Source organism: Nicotiana tabacum, chromosome 3 (assembly GCF_000715075.1).
Source record: "Nicotiana tabacum cultivar K326 chromosome 3, ASM71507v2, whole genome shotgun sequence".
Lineage (NCBI taxonomy): Eukaryota > Viridiplantae > Streptophyta > Magnoliopsida > Solanales > Solanaceae > Nicotiana > Nicotiana tabacum.
The window spans coordinates 18,182,692-18,199,617 of record NC_134082.1 but is presented as its reverse complement, the minus strand read 5'-3'; positions in this window follow the sequence as shown (position 1 = coordinate 18,199,617).

The following is a 16,926-nucleotide window of genomic DNA, read 5'->3' as shown; positions in this document are numbered from 1 at the left end:
GAAAAACTTTAGAAAACTTATCTTCATGCATTAGAATTGATTCATTTAGCATTTATTGATGTAATTAAGTAACTTGTGGCTAGATACGAGCGAATTGGTGGTGGAATCAAGAGGTAAAGCGATAGTTGAGACTTGAATTGTGTTCATGGCATCGAGGTAAGTGTTTGGTCTAACCTTAGCTTGGGGAATTAGGAGTTGTATCCTATTTGCTATGTGTTATTTGTTGAGTATGACGTATAGGCATGGTGATGAGTATCTATATGTTGGTGTCAAGCATGCCCGTGAGTCTTATATTATGATTATTTTGACTCTGTTTGTATTGTTCATGTCTTTTTGTGATGATTTCTATTGTTGAGTAAAGTTTGTTGAAGTAATAGTGGTATTTGAGTATTGAAGAGCGTTGGCTCAAGTTGTATAAGGAATTGTGGAAGTATAATTGGAAATTGAACCTTATAGAACATTGACTCAAGTTGTGAAGTGAGTTGTGAAGTAAAAGTGAAAAAGAGAAGAGAATTATCATATTGTCTCCCTTGCCGGGATGTTGTTGCTTTTAATGTTATCTCCCTTGTCGGGATGTTGATGCTTTTGACATTGTTCCCTTGCCGGAATTTGATTGTTGAACTATTGTTCCCTTGCCGGGATTTTATTGCAATTTTATTTATTTCCTTGCCTTATTGCTTGTGATTTTTTGTTTAAGTAAGGAAGAGTATTAAAGCATGAAGGGTGATGCCGTGTATGATTTTTGTGAGGAAGAGTCTAAATCACGAAGGGTGATGCCATGCCGCACGATGTACAATTCTATGCCGATTATATCTATTTTATGGTGAGGATGAGAGTAAAAGCACGAAGGGTGATGCCGTGCAGTTTATATTGATTCTTATGGTGAGGACGAGAGTAAAAGCACGAAGGGTGATGTCGTGCATTTGTTTGATTTCTGGTTCTTGTTAATAATTGAGATATGGTGTTCCTCGTAATTACTTGCTGTCTTTCTATTATGAATTGATGCTTCTCCCACATCATGTTTCCCCCTCCCATCCTTAACTGTATATTCCTACTTCTACTTTCTGTTGTATATGATTTAACTACACAAGTTTGTTTAGTAGTCTGGTCCTAGCCTCGTAACTACTTCGCCGAGGTTAGGCTAGGCACTTACTAGCACATGGGTTCAGTTGTGCTGATACTGCACTTTGCACTGTGTGCAGATCCCGGCGCAACAGATTTTGGACCTTAGCTTGGGTGGCTGCCTTCAGTGCATACGGAGATCCAAGATAGTCATGTAGGCGTCCGCAGGCCCTGGCATCTCCCTCTATCTTTTCTTCCTGTTTCACTTATGTAATTTAGAAACAGTGTTGCACTTATTTTTCGGACCTTGTTTGTAGAATTCTTAGACTGTCCGTGGAGTTATGACACCAGTTCTAGGTAGTTTTTGTTTAAGAAATCATGTTGGAATTATTTAAATAGTTTAATTGTTTTTTTCCGCTTGTTTTAATTTCTGTTGTTTATAAACTATTGATTCACATTGGTTAAAGAATTAAAAATGGGAAAAAGGTAATTTGTTCAAACGGTTGGCTTGCCTAGCTTTCATTAGTAGGCTCCATCACGACTCCCGAGGGCGGAAAATCCGGGTCGTGACAAGCACCTCCAAACACCCCCAAATCATTACCATACACTCCCTTCCACCTCCTCTTTCTAAATTTCCAACCTAAATCTCTCCAAACCCACTCAAATTCCATGATTTTTAGATCTAAGAAACCTCATAACCCATTTTTTTCTTAAAATCGTGAAGATTGAGCCATCTCCTCTACCTAATACCCACATGGATGTATAGAGCTCGATGTGGGCTACCAACGGACTTGGCCTCGACCCGAAATTCCAGCGAATAGATTCCGGCGGATCACCGACAGTCACCAAAAATGGTGAATCTCTTTGTTTTTGTCTATATTCCGACCTAGAGCGAGATTTTATTGTTGATTACATTGAAACTGAACTCCGGTTCACTAGAGTTTAAATGTTTCAGTCTTTATCAACAATAAGAGCTTGCTCGGGATCGAACACTTCTCGAATCGCAACCATTGCCACTGTCCCGCCATTGCCCGAGTGCTCGAGTTTGGTAAAATTCCTAATCCCTTTCTCTTTGTCTTAGATTTTCAGTTTTTCTTATTCGATTTGATTGTTTTGTTTAGGTTTAAGTTCTAATAATGATAGATCGACTACTTTGTATAATATTATTTTTGATTTTTTTGCTTAATTATAATCTTCCAAGTTTGATTAGTAGTGGTAGTTAATAGTTTAGCTTCGGTTATTTGATTTTTGCATCTTAATAGTTTGAAGCAGTAGTTCAATTTCTCAAAGAATATATGTTTAGTTTCTTGTTTATCGTTTCAGTAGCTCGACATGTAGTTTAACTTTGTGATTAGTTGAGTAATTACTCTTTCTAATAATCTAGAACAATTGTTTAGTTAGTATGGTTGAGTTGTATTGATTTCGTTCAGTCGTTAAGCTTAAATCACCTATTGGATTGTAGTTTCGAGTTTGTCTTTCCTACGTTGTCATGTTTTAGTTTGAGTTAGTAGTTTGTGTATTCAAAGATCTGGTATTAGTCCTAATTAACTAGATTGAGATCGAAGTAGTTATTTAGTATAAGTAATTATATGGTTCAGTCTTGTTTAATTCCTACTAGTTGACTCTTAACTAATCTTATTCGAATTACTAACTATTTGAACTAGATTGAATCTGGGTTCTCTTTGTGGACTAGTTAGTTTTGAATTTGGTTTGAGAAATTAAGAGAAAAGGAAAAGAAAAGAGAATACTTGAGTGTAGGGTTCTTTGTTTGGTTGCTTTTACTATTGCGGACTATTTTGGAATACAATACTCCAAAATTCTGTCCACTATTGGTAAGAAAAACTATTCATTAACCAAAATTGTGGGTTTGGACGGATTTTTCGTCAAAAAATCATCGTTTTGGACAGATTTTTGGCAAAATAAAATCTGTCCTAAGAGTCCTCCTCCTCTCATATAAAGGTGAGGTCTTTACACATCTTCTAGAGATCTTTTGACTCTAAAAAAGACACACATACTTTGATAACATCTTTGAAGTTCTTGAACACACTTGAAAGACATCTTTTATACATTAAAAAGACACAACTTTGAGAGTCAAAGTAGGATCTAAACACTTAGTAGTAAGCTGAAAGTGGTGAGCTTTTGTGATTGAATTCTCTGTGAGCAAAACCTTTCAAAAGCATAAGAGTGTTGAAGTTGATTGCTGGGATCTTTTTTCTTTTAAAGTTACTAAGTTTAAGGGACTTTTTTGGGCTGTTTCTCGGGTTAAAAGTTGCTGATTTGCTGCTGGTTGTTGATGTTTTTGGCTGTCATTTGTGCTGGAATTTCACTTCATTTTGCTGTATTTTGGTGTTTTCTACATTTCAGGTAATCCTTCATCCTTTGTAATAGCAATCAGTGAGGTTTGGGCACGTTTATATTATTTAAGCATCTTTAAAGGAGTTTGCCAGAAGTTCTACTTTTGAACCCACCTTGGGGCTCATAGTGCTAAATCCATGACTTTGTTGCTCTGTTTTTTCCCCCTTGAGTTGTTCGCTCAAGGGTACAAGTAGTATTTCAATATAATCTTGGCAATATTTTAGAAAAGAAAATAGTATTTTAAATATTTAATGAAGACTTTGGAGTGGACAAAAGCTATGGAGTTTGTGGAAAAGAGTCTTGTTTGGCTTAAGATCTCTGTCATTTTGCTTGCTGGAAGTTGGAATTAATATCATCAAAGAATCACATAATGATCTAGTTTTATTATTCCCCTATTGTAGCAATGTTATTTTCGGCTTTAGTTGATTTCTCGTTACCCAATTGTTCGTTCTAGATTTCATGTTTCTTTTACTAGTCCCCTTTAGTACTACTTTAGTTAGTGAAAGCTGAAATTTTTCTTTCTTCCAAGTCACATGAAAATAGTGTGAGTTGTTTGTGCAGTTGTTAAGCTATTGGCTTATATCAGCTAATGACTTACATTTGTGTTTAACTAGAATTGGTCCCAACAACTTACTTCATAATAAGTTGGTCTATTTTTTTATCAAGAAGTTAGCCCATTTCTTTAAAATAGATAGAGTTGATCCAATATTAAATTGTCATGTTCTCCCACAATAATTAATCCAAAAATCAGATTTTTTGAACTAATTTAATAGTTTAGATACTCTTAAATAATCTGAGCACTAAATACGTTGGCAAGAACATGTGCACATAATTTATTTATTTATTTTTTTGTTCATGCTAATTCCATTCTTTTAAGTAATAATAATGATAATAAGAAAAAAGTTAAAAGGTCCAATATCAATAATATTCATATGTTGTCCTACAACCATTAACCTATAAAGAGGCATTTTCTTTTCATAATAAAGATGAACAATTATTTTTCCATAATTTAACCCCTATAGTAATTCGTCTTAACTAAGGTAAATAATTTCGTCTTAACTGATGTCGGGAAGACTCGCTTCGGAATAAAGGCATAAATAAAATGGCAAGGTCGTGAAGACGTCTTGTTCTAATTCTTTCTAGGAAAATAAAAGTTTGTTATTTAATTAACTTCGAGTAGACTCCAATTTTGGGTACGACGCACAAACTAAAGTTGGGGATACTCGTCGTGGTTAGTATAAGCTATGGTCGGGGATACTCATCTTAGTTTGAGATTAATAAAGTCATCAACAATAAAAGTGGAGATAGGCAAACATAAAAATCAAATAAAGCACGGTTTATTTAGAATTAAAGCCAGATGTAGTCAATAAAGTGACTGTGCTAGAACCACGGGACTCGGGGAATAACTTACACCTTCTCCCCATTCAACAGAATTCTTTATCCGGACTTTATTTTTGCATACCAATAATAAAAGAGTCAAACCTTCCTTTGACTAGGGATTCAAATAAAAGGTGACTTGGAACTCCGGAAAAAAAAATCAATTCCAAGTGGCGACTCTTTAAATAAAATAATCTCTACTCAAGTTTTTCACTTTAATTGGAAAAACTCTTTAACGTGAAATCCATAAAACACATATCGTTTCGGGGTAGGGGTGTGACACATATGCCACAAGAGACGTATCATAGGCTACAGCTAGTTAGGGAAGGATATTATTGGCCCAAAATGGAACAAGACGCAAAGGCATTCATTCAAAAATGTGGTAAGTTTCAGCACCATGCATAGTTGGTGCCCTAACTAGCAGAACTCTTGCATTCGGTACTGTCCCCGTGGCCATTCATGAAATGGGGATGGATATAGTAGGTCCACTGCCGTCGGGTCCCCAAAAAGGCAAGATTTATTTTAATCTTACCCGATTATTTCACTAAATGGATTGAAACAGGCCTTACCTGATGAGCACAAAGTAATCGACTTCCTATGGAAATATAGAATTTGTCGGATCGGCATATCGAAGGAGATTTCCTGCGATAACGGACCATAGTTCTTAGGCTCTAAAGTGTCAAAATTTCTTGAGGATTTGAAAATCAAAAGAATTACCTCCTCACCATACCATCCGGGCGCTAACGGACATGCAGTGTCAAACAATAAGGTAATCATCCAAAAATTCAACAAAAGGTTAGAAGCTGGTAAAGGAAAATGGCCCGAAGAGTTACTGGGCATGCTATGGGTGTTCCGGACGACGACAAAATCAAGTACGGGAGAAACAACTTTTTCTCTCATATATGGCGCAAAAACCCTAATCTCGGTAGAAGTAGGAGAACCAACCTTACGATTTTACTGAATAGATAAAGAAGAAAATAATGAGGCGTTGCTGGTAAAGCTGAAACTACTCGACAAACACAGGGACTTGGCATAAGTGAGGATAATGGCTCAGAAGAAAAGGATGGAAATATACATAACCGGAGGGCCAATATCTGGTACTTTAAAGTAGGAGACTTGGTTTTGAGGAAAATGACTTATAATACTCGAGAAATCAAAGTTATGAAGTTGGTTCTGACATGGGAAGGCCCCTACTGGGTTTCAGCTATCACCGGTAAAGGATCATACGAGCTGGAGAACCAAGATGGAGTCAAATTGCCTAGAAATTGTAACATGACTCACCTCAAAAGGTATTATTTCTGATGAATCCTACCTATACTAAAAGTATGTGTTGCACTACTCTTTTCCCTTCGACCAGTTTTTGTCTCAGTCGGGTTTTTCTGGCAATATTTTTAATGAGGCAGTAACAGAAAGCATACTATGAAAAGAGCGTCAAAGTTAAGACCTTTAAATGACAAGGAATCTATATGATAAGACACTACGAGATGGTTAGATAATCTTTGACTTGATGGCAAAGTTCCTAATGGGAAGCAAAGATTATCGTTGAACCAAAAATTATTCAACAATTCACAAGTGTTTTCCTCAATGGAGCAAGAATTCTAGTGCTCCAATTCACATACTTCACATTCGAAAACTTAAGTGGGGAGAGGGGAGAATATTATGAGAATATAGGAATATGATTGCTATGAAAATCGGGACTACAAGACCCAGTAACAATAATATCTTCTTGGGATCGGGGACAGCAGGACCAACCCCGTAGAAACAAGTTGTACAAGTTAGCCACATGTATTAGCAATTTACTTTTTCGGCAAATGAATGCTTATGTACCTTTGAAGATAGAAGGAATAAAATAAAGTCCTTTTATTTTTATCTTATTTCTTGTCCAAACAATGAATTGATTTTATCATTTGAAAGTTAACAAAAAATATCAAATGCTTGTGCTGGGATGAACAAGAGACGTACTCTTCAAGAGCACCGTAAATCATAAGAGGGTCACCTCTTATGAAAACCTCATAGTAAAGGGTTGATTTCAGAAGAGTTTATGCCTGGAACGAAAAGTTGTCGGACGAAAATACACTCGAAGCCTTATTCAATTTGACGCAAAAGGAATAAAACATTGCACATACTTTAGCAAAATTCATCTTTATTTATCAAAATACCAAATGACATAAGTACAAAGATACTAAAGAAGACAACAAAAGAAAAGTAGAAAAATCTAAAAATTTGAACTCGGGGGGGGGGGGGGAGAGGCATCTACGCCCCCGAGAGAAGTGGGTGGATCAATTGCCAGTACGGGACCTTGGCCTTCATCATAATTAAGTACCCCCTCAATTCCTAATACTCGGAAGCAGTATTCGAAGAGTCAGTTGCATTAGACTAAGCCGGGAGATGTTCTCATGCAGTTAACTCCAGTGCTCGGGCCTTGGCGATGTCATCATCAAAATTAATGTTACCCGTGTCACGATCCCAAATACCCGGTCGTGATGGTGCCTATCACACTACTAGGCAAGCCAACCCAGACCATCAATCACATCGAATTTCTTTTATAAAACCATTGTTCCAACATAGGACTAAATACTAGTTTTCATAAGAAGTGTTTAAAACAACTAAAATAATACGGAATCCAATAAAACAAAAAACAACACAACCCCAAATATCTGATGTCACGAGTGTAGAGCCTCTACTATATAACTGACTGTCTGATACAACAAAAGTCTAGCAAAATGCGGAAGTAGAACAAGATAAGAAGGAGATAACAGGGTTGCGGCCGCCATGTAGCTACCTTGAAATCCCCGGCAACCTCTGAATCAGCTGAGGACCCTCACTCTACCACTCAGGCACCTGGATCTGCACACAAGGTGCAGGGAGTAATGTGAGTATGCTAACTCAGTAAGTAACTAAAGTAAATAAAGTCTGAAAGCAGTGACGAGCAGTTTAAAATCATATAAGGAGTAAATAACAGAATAACATATCAAACTCCACAGTTTAAAAGCCAGTTTCGTCATAAAAACTTCAATTTCAATTGGAATACTTAAAATCTTTTACTTAACCACTTTTCAACAGAGGATTATTTCAAAAGAAGAGTGAAATCAGTGCAAATATCATAAATGGGCCCCTCGGGCAAGGTATCGCTCAAAATATGGCCTCTCAGGAAGCCTTTCGGTCACTCGTGACTCAGCTCTCGTCACTCAGTACTCACTCTCAGCACTCAGGCTCATTAATATCTCATAATAGTAATAATCATAGTAACCGTTGTGGCGTGCAGCCCGATCCGTAATTTATAGTCGACTACGCTCACTAGGGGTGTACAGACTCTGGAGGGGATCCTACATCCCAAGCGTCATATCGTTGCAGCATGCAGCCCGATCCAATATACATATCGCAACGGCGTGTAGCCCGATCCAGCATATATATCGTTGTAGCGTGCAGCCCGATCCATACAAGTATCGCTGCGGCATGTAGCCCGATCCGTAATATATATATATCATATCTCACTATTAGGTTCTCAACCTCTCTCAGTCATTAACCTCACAGCCTCTCGGGCACAATAATAGAAATTAGGGAACTCAGCCCAAACAGTCTTCACAATTAGAAGTGGAAAGATAAAACCAATTTTAAACATTTAAACAGGTAAGACATGACTGAGGATATGTTTTTAGCAAGTAAAGTGAGGAAAAATAGCCAAAATGCCCCTAAGGGTTTCTACAGGTCGGCACAAAGCCCCAAACATGGCATACAACCCATAATACAGTATAAATATCCAAAATACGGAATAATATAACATTTCCAAATCAAATACATAGCTTAATAGTCGCTATGGGATGGACCAAGTCATAATCCCTACCGGTGCACGCCCACACGCTCGTCACCTAGCATGTGCGTCACTGCATTTATCAAAACAAGTCAAATACCGGGGTTTGTACCCTCAGTTCAAGATTTACAATGGTTACTTACCTCAAACCGGTGAAAATACTACTCCGCGACACCTTTGCCCCTTGAATCGGCCTCCACTTGCGTCAAATCTATCCAAAATCAGAATCACGGCATCAAAATATGCTAAGGGAACGAAGCCCAAGCAAAAACAATCAAATAATACCAAGAATCTCGAAATTACCAAAACCCGACCCCCGGGCCCACATCTCGGAATTCAATAATTTTTGCATCAATAGATTCCTTATCTCCCCACGAGTTCATACATATCAAAAGTTCTCAAATTCGACCTCAAATGGTCCTTCAAATCCTCAATTAAAGGTCTTGATTTCCAAGCCTTAGTTCTTCAATTTTTGGCTTAATTTCCATAATTTTCTAGGTGGAATTTACATAATAATCGAGTTTTAAGTCCAAGAATCTTACCTCCAAGTGATTCCCCTTGAATCCCTTTTCAATCTCCTTCAAAAAGCTCCAAAAACGACCAACTATGGAGGAAATAAACCCCACATTCGCGAACAAGACGACCTTTTAAACTTCTGCCCAGGCTTGAAAATCCTTCTTCGCGAACGCGGTCAAAGCCTCACGTTTGCGAAGCACAAAAATAACTTTGACCAAAATACTCTTACACGAATGCGACAAGTCCTTCGCGGATGCGATGCTTTACTCAGACAAACCTTCGCGAACGCGTTCCATCTATCGCAAACGCGATGGGTTAATTCCACTGAAGCTCAGCCTCTCAATTCCTTCTACGCGAACGCGACTACACGCTCGCGAACGCGATGTACAATCTTGTAGCCCTTCGCGAACGCGTAACCTACCTCGCGAATGCGAAGGGTAAATTTCCACCTCCCTCAGCTGACTCTTCGCGAACGCGAGGGTCCACTAACGAACGCGAAGAGTAAATACCTGCAACTGCTGAACCTACAATTTCTGCAACTTTCTTAATTTCAAAATGATCCGATTGACCACCCGAAACTTACCCGAGGCCCCCGGGACCTCAACCAAAGGCACAAACACATCCTAATACCTTATTAAAACTTATTCCAATCATCAAAACACCTCAAATAACATCAAATCACCCAAAACACATCGGATTCAAGCCAAACTTTTCTAAAATCTTCCGAATTCCGCTTTTGATCAAAAACCCAACTAAACCCCGTCCGAATGACTTGAAATTTTGCACACACATCCCAAATGACACAACGGAACTACTGTAACTCTCAGAACTCCATTCCAACCACTATATCAAAATCTCACCTATCAATCGGAAATCGCCAAAAATCCAATTTCGCCAATTCAAGCCTAAATCTACTCTGAACCTCCAAAACTAATTCCGATCATGCTCCTAAGTCCCCAAATCACCTCCCAAAGGTAACCGAATTGTCGAAACTCACATCCGAGCCCTCTAACACATAAATCAACATCCGGTTGACTTTTCCAACTTAACCTTCCTTAAAAGAGACTAAGTATTTCAAACCTTACCAAATCCTTTCCGAATTCGATCTGACCAACCCAATACCACATAACATGGATAAACAAAGCATAAAGAAGCAGAAATAGGGGAAATAGAGCGGTAACTCATGAGACAACTGACCGGGTCATCACAACCTGCTTTGGCCTCTTCCAAGATTTTCCTCCTCATATGATACATAGAGTATGTCTTTTCAAAGACGATGGAATCCCCTTGGTGTTGGAGCTTTTCCTTAAGTCTATCAACCTCGGCCAAAAGGCCATCCCGCTCGGATCTTGTGGCGCCAAGGCTAAGATCAAGATCTCGGATTGTAGATATGTGAACCTGGTTTTGCTCCATAATCTTCTTAAACCTCTCTTCCATCCGGGCCCGCTTCTCCTCGATAGCAACAGCCTATTCGGCTATGGAGCTCAACGCTGCCTCCAAATTATTCACTTGTTCAATGGAGGTAGACTCGCGCTCGGCAACAATGAGCACAACATCTTGAACCTCAGCCCACTTAGCCTTAGCTTCTTGAAACTATACATTAAGCTGAGTGGCTTCTTGGCTAAGGGCCATTACTTCTTGCTCGCTTAGCTGAAATTGGGCCTCAAACTCACTCGCCTCGGTAGCCTTTGCCTCCAGCACTAGGAGACGAGCAACAAATTGGTCCCTCTCAGCCAACAGCTGATCCCACTCAGATATAAGTCCTTCTTTATCAAGGATCAATCTTTGAAGGCCCTCGGATGCATGGAAGTTGGCCTGAAAACATTTATCAAAGTTAGAAAGCCCATCATAACAGATAAACAAAGAACAAGCAATAAGAGAACAAGTACGGTACCGCTGCCGCATTGTGCATAGCGTTGTTAAACATAAACTCCCTATAAAGGGAATGCATCTTCTTCTTATCTTTCTCTGAAGCTTGCGGCTTCAGGCGGTTGACAAGCTCTACTAGCCTAGCCAGAAGATGGCACCCTTTTGAAATCGAAGAGTGACACTCCTCCTTCCTCGGGGATTTGGAGAAGGGGTGAATAATTATCCCCCCAATTCCCGTGATTGGGAGATTGGGGTGCAGAAGTAGCCTCTTTCGGACATTTATGGCTGGTGGGGGAGATGTAGCGGTTGCTGGTGATGAAGGAGCAGTTGATGTGGAAGGGGATGAAGTTGATGGTGTTGTAGGCTGAGAAGCAGCTACGATAGTGGCAGTGTTGATTATTTGTTGCTCATCAACAAAAGGTAGAAGAGGCCCGGTCTCCGACCTCGCAGGATCGAAAACAACAACAAGGGTCAAAAAGCAAGAATCGACATTCTCTACTATCTCAATTTCTCCCCAAAGTGCTCGGACCTCGCCTTCTGTTGGGTTCTAAGCTCTCAAGATTTATAATTCTATTGAGCTGATGAAGGTCGTTGTCTCCTCTGAAGCAAAGCCTCTTCATCACTGGCTTCCCCGTTATCTTCAATGACCACTATGACGGTGGCCAGCTGGGTCGTGGCCTTCTTTATTTTCTTATTTTTATCCCTAGTCGAGGAAGAATACCGCTTTTTGGTTGCTTGTTCTCTAGATGGAGACTCCGAGAGGAAGCACCTGCACCGGAAGCAGTTCCGAGGGCACTGCTCCGAGTGAGAGCATCTTGTAGCAATCCTGCAGCCTCTACGAGATCGGCCAAAACATCCACTCTGGGACAGGTAACGAAGCATGTGGGGCCCCTAAAATCAAGCAAAAAATGTAGTTAATAAATTAATTTATGTTCATGAGGAGGCAGAAGGAAGAATGAATCGGTTTACCGTGGTTCTTAGCTTTTCACCCATATTTGGGGGTCATCTCCTTCCACTGTTGGTTTTCTAGCGTTGTAACGTCAAGAATATTTTGAACCCATTGGTCCAGGACTTAAAACTTAAATGTTGATAGTACAAATGTTTGAGTGCTAAAGATATATTTTCATAAAAAAAATTCTTTCGAAATTTCAACAAAGAAAGCACTTGTTGTATCTTTAGATTGATGTTAATTGCTAAAGGATTTAAAATTGAAGAAGTTATTCATTTAATTTTTTCAAATGGTTTGGATTGGTTATGAAAATTATGATTTGATAAAAATAGATCCTTTGAGGCAATTATGCTATGAATCTATTTTTGATATGTCAAATATTTTGGGAATTACTAGTGGAAACCACCGAGATTGGTTCGAATGTTGAGTTCATTACCATAAAACTACACGTGTTGGTGTAGGGACACATTCCAAGGATAAGCCGAGGTTTGTGGGATAAAGTCCCTCATTGAGAGGGCAAATGATTATTACTTAAAGTAATGAGATTATGTCAATTCGCATGGCGCTACGGGAAGCCGCCCAGACAAGTAGGGTCAAATACTTGTTGCTAGGTTGATCACCTAGTAGTTGTTCATTATGTCAGTGTCGGTATAGTACTCTCGGTAAAAGAAAAAAGAGAACTATCTTATGTTTAGGATTAAGGAGCCAAAATTTTTTTTAATGACTTTATGAGATTGAAATGATTTTATATGATTTCTATAAAAATCTTGGATTGATAGAGATGTTCTAAAACTTTATAGCATGGATTACATTTCACTTGTCTTTTATTTAAATAATAAATAGCATGATTTATATAATTGTTTAACACTTTATGTTAAATATTGGTTGCATAGTTTTTGCAAAAATCCTGTCCCAGGAACTTGAGTTAGAGAGATTCTATGACAACTATTGAGTATCGCCATGGTGTACTCAGCTGCCCTCAGGGGCGCCCCTTTAGGGCCCCACTTACTTTACATGTTTCAGGATGAGGTATGATATGTGGCATGCAGAGAGGGATATGATGACTCTCTTCCTGAGGTATATGGTGAGGCACCACTCCTATTTCGTGGTAACTATAATTTATTTTCTTAATTTATGTTAGTCAGGCATTAGCCCAAGTATTTAATTCTATTCTTTAGTATAGAGGTTCTATAGATAATTGTGAAAAGTTGTAATAACGAGCTTGTACACGACATACATAAAAAGATAATTATTTTACTTAGTTTCATTATTACGATTATGAGAGGCTTCATGTAATGTTGAATTGGAAAAATATTCCATCATTTAACTTGAAAATATATATATTTTTCAAAGAGCTTCCGCAGATAAATTGGTTTTCATGCATATAGTTCTGGGGAATCATATGGGTTGGTTCGCTCGGGTTGGAAAGTGTGCCGGTCACGTAGATTCGGGTCGTGACATCAACTCCAGGTCAAACTTATGACCATTTCAAACCTTCAAATTACCGACTTTCGCTAAATAGTGCTGAAACCTTCTAGAAATATCCAAATGCAAATCTAGGCTTATGCCCAATTTTAAAATTACCATTCGGACCTACCGGAACCATAAAATCTGTGACTCAAGGTCAAATGCATAAAAGTCAAACTTGGTCAACTCTTTCAACTTAAAGCTTCTAAAATGAGAATCATTCTTCTAAATCAAGCCTGAGGCACCTAAAGCCAAAACCGACAATATACGCGAGTCATAATACACCTTATGAAGCTACTCATGACCTCAAGCTACCGATCTAAATACAGTTTCTCAAAATAACCAATCGGGTCTTTACAGTTATTAATGAAGCCCTTGCAAAAGGTACTTTGTGAGTTTATGAACAAGGTCGTTCTTCCTAGGTAAGAAATAAGGCATCAGGAAAATTTCATGGACATGTTCCTTCATTACAGTAATTAATGAAGCCCTTTCAAAATGTACTTTGTGAGTTTATGAACAAGGTGGTTCTTCCTAGGTAAGAAATGAGGCATCAGGAAAATTTCATGGACATGTTCCTTATGGAATATCCGGACAGTCGGAAGCAGATAAATTTGCCAAGCTTCATGATCCAGCTCATTCATAGGGTTGTATCTGGAACTAAGGCTCATGTCATTTCCTATGGCTTCATTCTAACTGTTGTTCTTGCATATTTAAAGGCCCCTCTCAGAAAATAGGATGTTTATAATAACAAGAATTACTTTAGGGTAGAAACTTTAACTGATTGGACTATCAAGTCCAGACTGCTCCCAAAGAACCTGGTTCATCCAAGAAGGTTCCTAAGAACAACAAGGTTAGGGAATTAGAGCAGGAAAGTGAGGTGAATGATGCAGAGTTTGAGAGGCTACAAAAAAGGTTGGTTGAAGTTGAAGCTACGATATATTCTCTCAAGTATGAGCTAGAAAAAGAAAAGAAGAAGAAGAAGAAGAAGAAGAATGATGGCATTCTCCAAGATATTCTTAAACTGCTTCATGCCAAAAATACAAGAACCTGGTCCTTGCCAATCTTAAACTCCCCCCCTAAACCTAGAAGTAACCAGTCCCTTCTAAGACCCAAGTAGGATGTTTCTATTTTCTTTGGGTTTTAGTTTATTTCTTTTTATACTTTGTGGTAGGGCACAATCTATCAATGAAAATCACTGTTTTTGCTTAAACTGTTTGTTGTTGATATTTCTTATATGCCTAATATCCTTAAATTAAAGAAAGAGAATTTTGAATCCATGATTGAATTTAAAATAGCCTCAGTGTCCAAGAGTAATATTTGTTAAAATCCGATTACTTAACTAAATTATGCAACTTTTGAATAATGCTGAAATGGGAAAGATAGGTTGTCCTTTTGCTTAAAACTGTGATGTTTATAACCTAATGAACCTGATACTTGATGAGTTGTGACTTTAAATGGAAAGTATTATGATATTATGGTTGATGTTGAGTTGAGTTGAAGCAGATTCTATGATCTTGAAAAGCACGAAGGTTGCATCATCAAAAAGGGAAAAATTATTGATTTAAGCGTTATAGGTTTTGATGATTTGACAAATGAACACATGCATGAACTAGATTCATAGATGCAGTACGCATGTCATAGTTGAAAACAAGCAAAAGGCATACACGTAATAGGGATAAGTATAAGTAGTTATTTCTGATAAACCCTGAATAAAAATATTGCATGTGTGATAAAGAGCATGACTCCTTACTAGAGAAAACTTAATCCAAGAGAAGGAAAGAGTCAGAGGTTGAAGTGAAATAGAAATCTTCCACCAAGGAAGAGTAAAGCATTAGACTTTTAGTTACTTATTGTTTATATGAATTTGTGAGAAATTCCTATGAGATTCAAGAGTGCAAACTTGAAGCTACATGAACCAGATTGAAGAATCAGTTTCATAAAGGATTTTATGTGTCTGTCTTTACTTCTAGTTCAAAGTGCAGTAGGTAATTTGAGTTGTACCTTTCAGATTTCTTAGAAGCAATTGTACTATATACATGAAGTATTATATTCAAGTTAGAGTTAACTTGAAGTAGTCGCAACAGCCTTTGGTGTGTTGCCACAAGGGTTAGACTTTAATCTTTAGGTTTGTAAGAGTTTTTCAACTTTGCTTTGGGTCAGAGTTTAGTAAATTGTTTGGAAAAAATCCTACTGGGAGTAGGTCGTGATTTTTGCACCTTTTTGAGCCGGGTATTTTTTACGTAAAAATCCTTGTGCTCTTTACCTTCTGCTTTATTTATTCGGAAATTGTGATATAAGAAACACATCGAAGAACCGAGTCCTTTGATAATCTAGTGTATGTAAAAATTGGATACCACACATATTACTCATTTCCCTTCTTGTGTGGTATTGAAGTATAAAACAATAGTTGTAGCCATTCCTTTTGAAACCAATGCAAGACTCACCTCTAAGAAGTTTGATGAACATATATGCATATCTAGCAGCTTTGGAAATAAACATCCAGCAGATCCTAGCAAGTAATAAAGGTTGATTGGAAAACTTATGTACTTTATAGTCACTAGACCAGGCATTGCCTACGGTGTTCAAATACTAAGCCAGTTTCTACAACATCCCAAGATATCTCAGATGGAGGTTGCTGAGAGGGTGATGAGTGTGAAAATTCAGCCTGGATAAGTCATTCTGTTGTCAAGCAGAAAGAACAACTCTGTCACAGCTTATTGTGATGCGGACTGTACATCATGTCCCTTCACTAGGGAGTATGTGAGTGGGTTTTTTATTGAGTATGGAGACTCCCTAATATACTAGAAGTCTAAGAAACAAAACATTATTTCTAGGAGTTCTGCCGAACCTAAATACATAAGTGTGGTATCTAGTGTGACTGAATTGAAATAGATCTTAGACATGCTAAAGGATATTGTAGTGATAGTTGAACTACCTATGAGTGTGTATACTGACAGTAAAACAACTATCCATATTGCAACAAATCTTGTCTTTCAAGAGAGGACAAAACACATTGAAATCGATTGCCGATTTTGAGGGTAAATATTATTAACTAAATACTTAAACAGAGTGCAACATGAGTATCTGATCGCCAAGTTAGGGGGTACTCAATGTGTACATAACACCTAGCTTGAGGGGAGTATTGAGAAGAAAGATGCTACTTAACCATGAGGGCAGTTTGAACTATATATGAAACTGTATATTGGTTAGGGGTATTAGTTTGTTAGCTTATCATTTAAGTCGGTAAATTTAGCTGATAGATGGTAGTTAGCCATACTTGTATATGAGGAGATGTACACTTCATTTCTAAGCAATGAAATCAAATTTCTCTTTTCTTCTCTCATGTATGCCAGTGTCTTCTTCCTCGTCTCTCCCAATTAGGGTTTTCAATCCTTCTTATCTCGCTATTTTAGCAGCTTGTATACATGTGTTAAAATAATTCATATTCCCTTGCACTTTCTCTTTTCATATGTCCCAAAGAAATACCTTTGTTAAGAAATAATCTGATTTTACACATCTC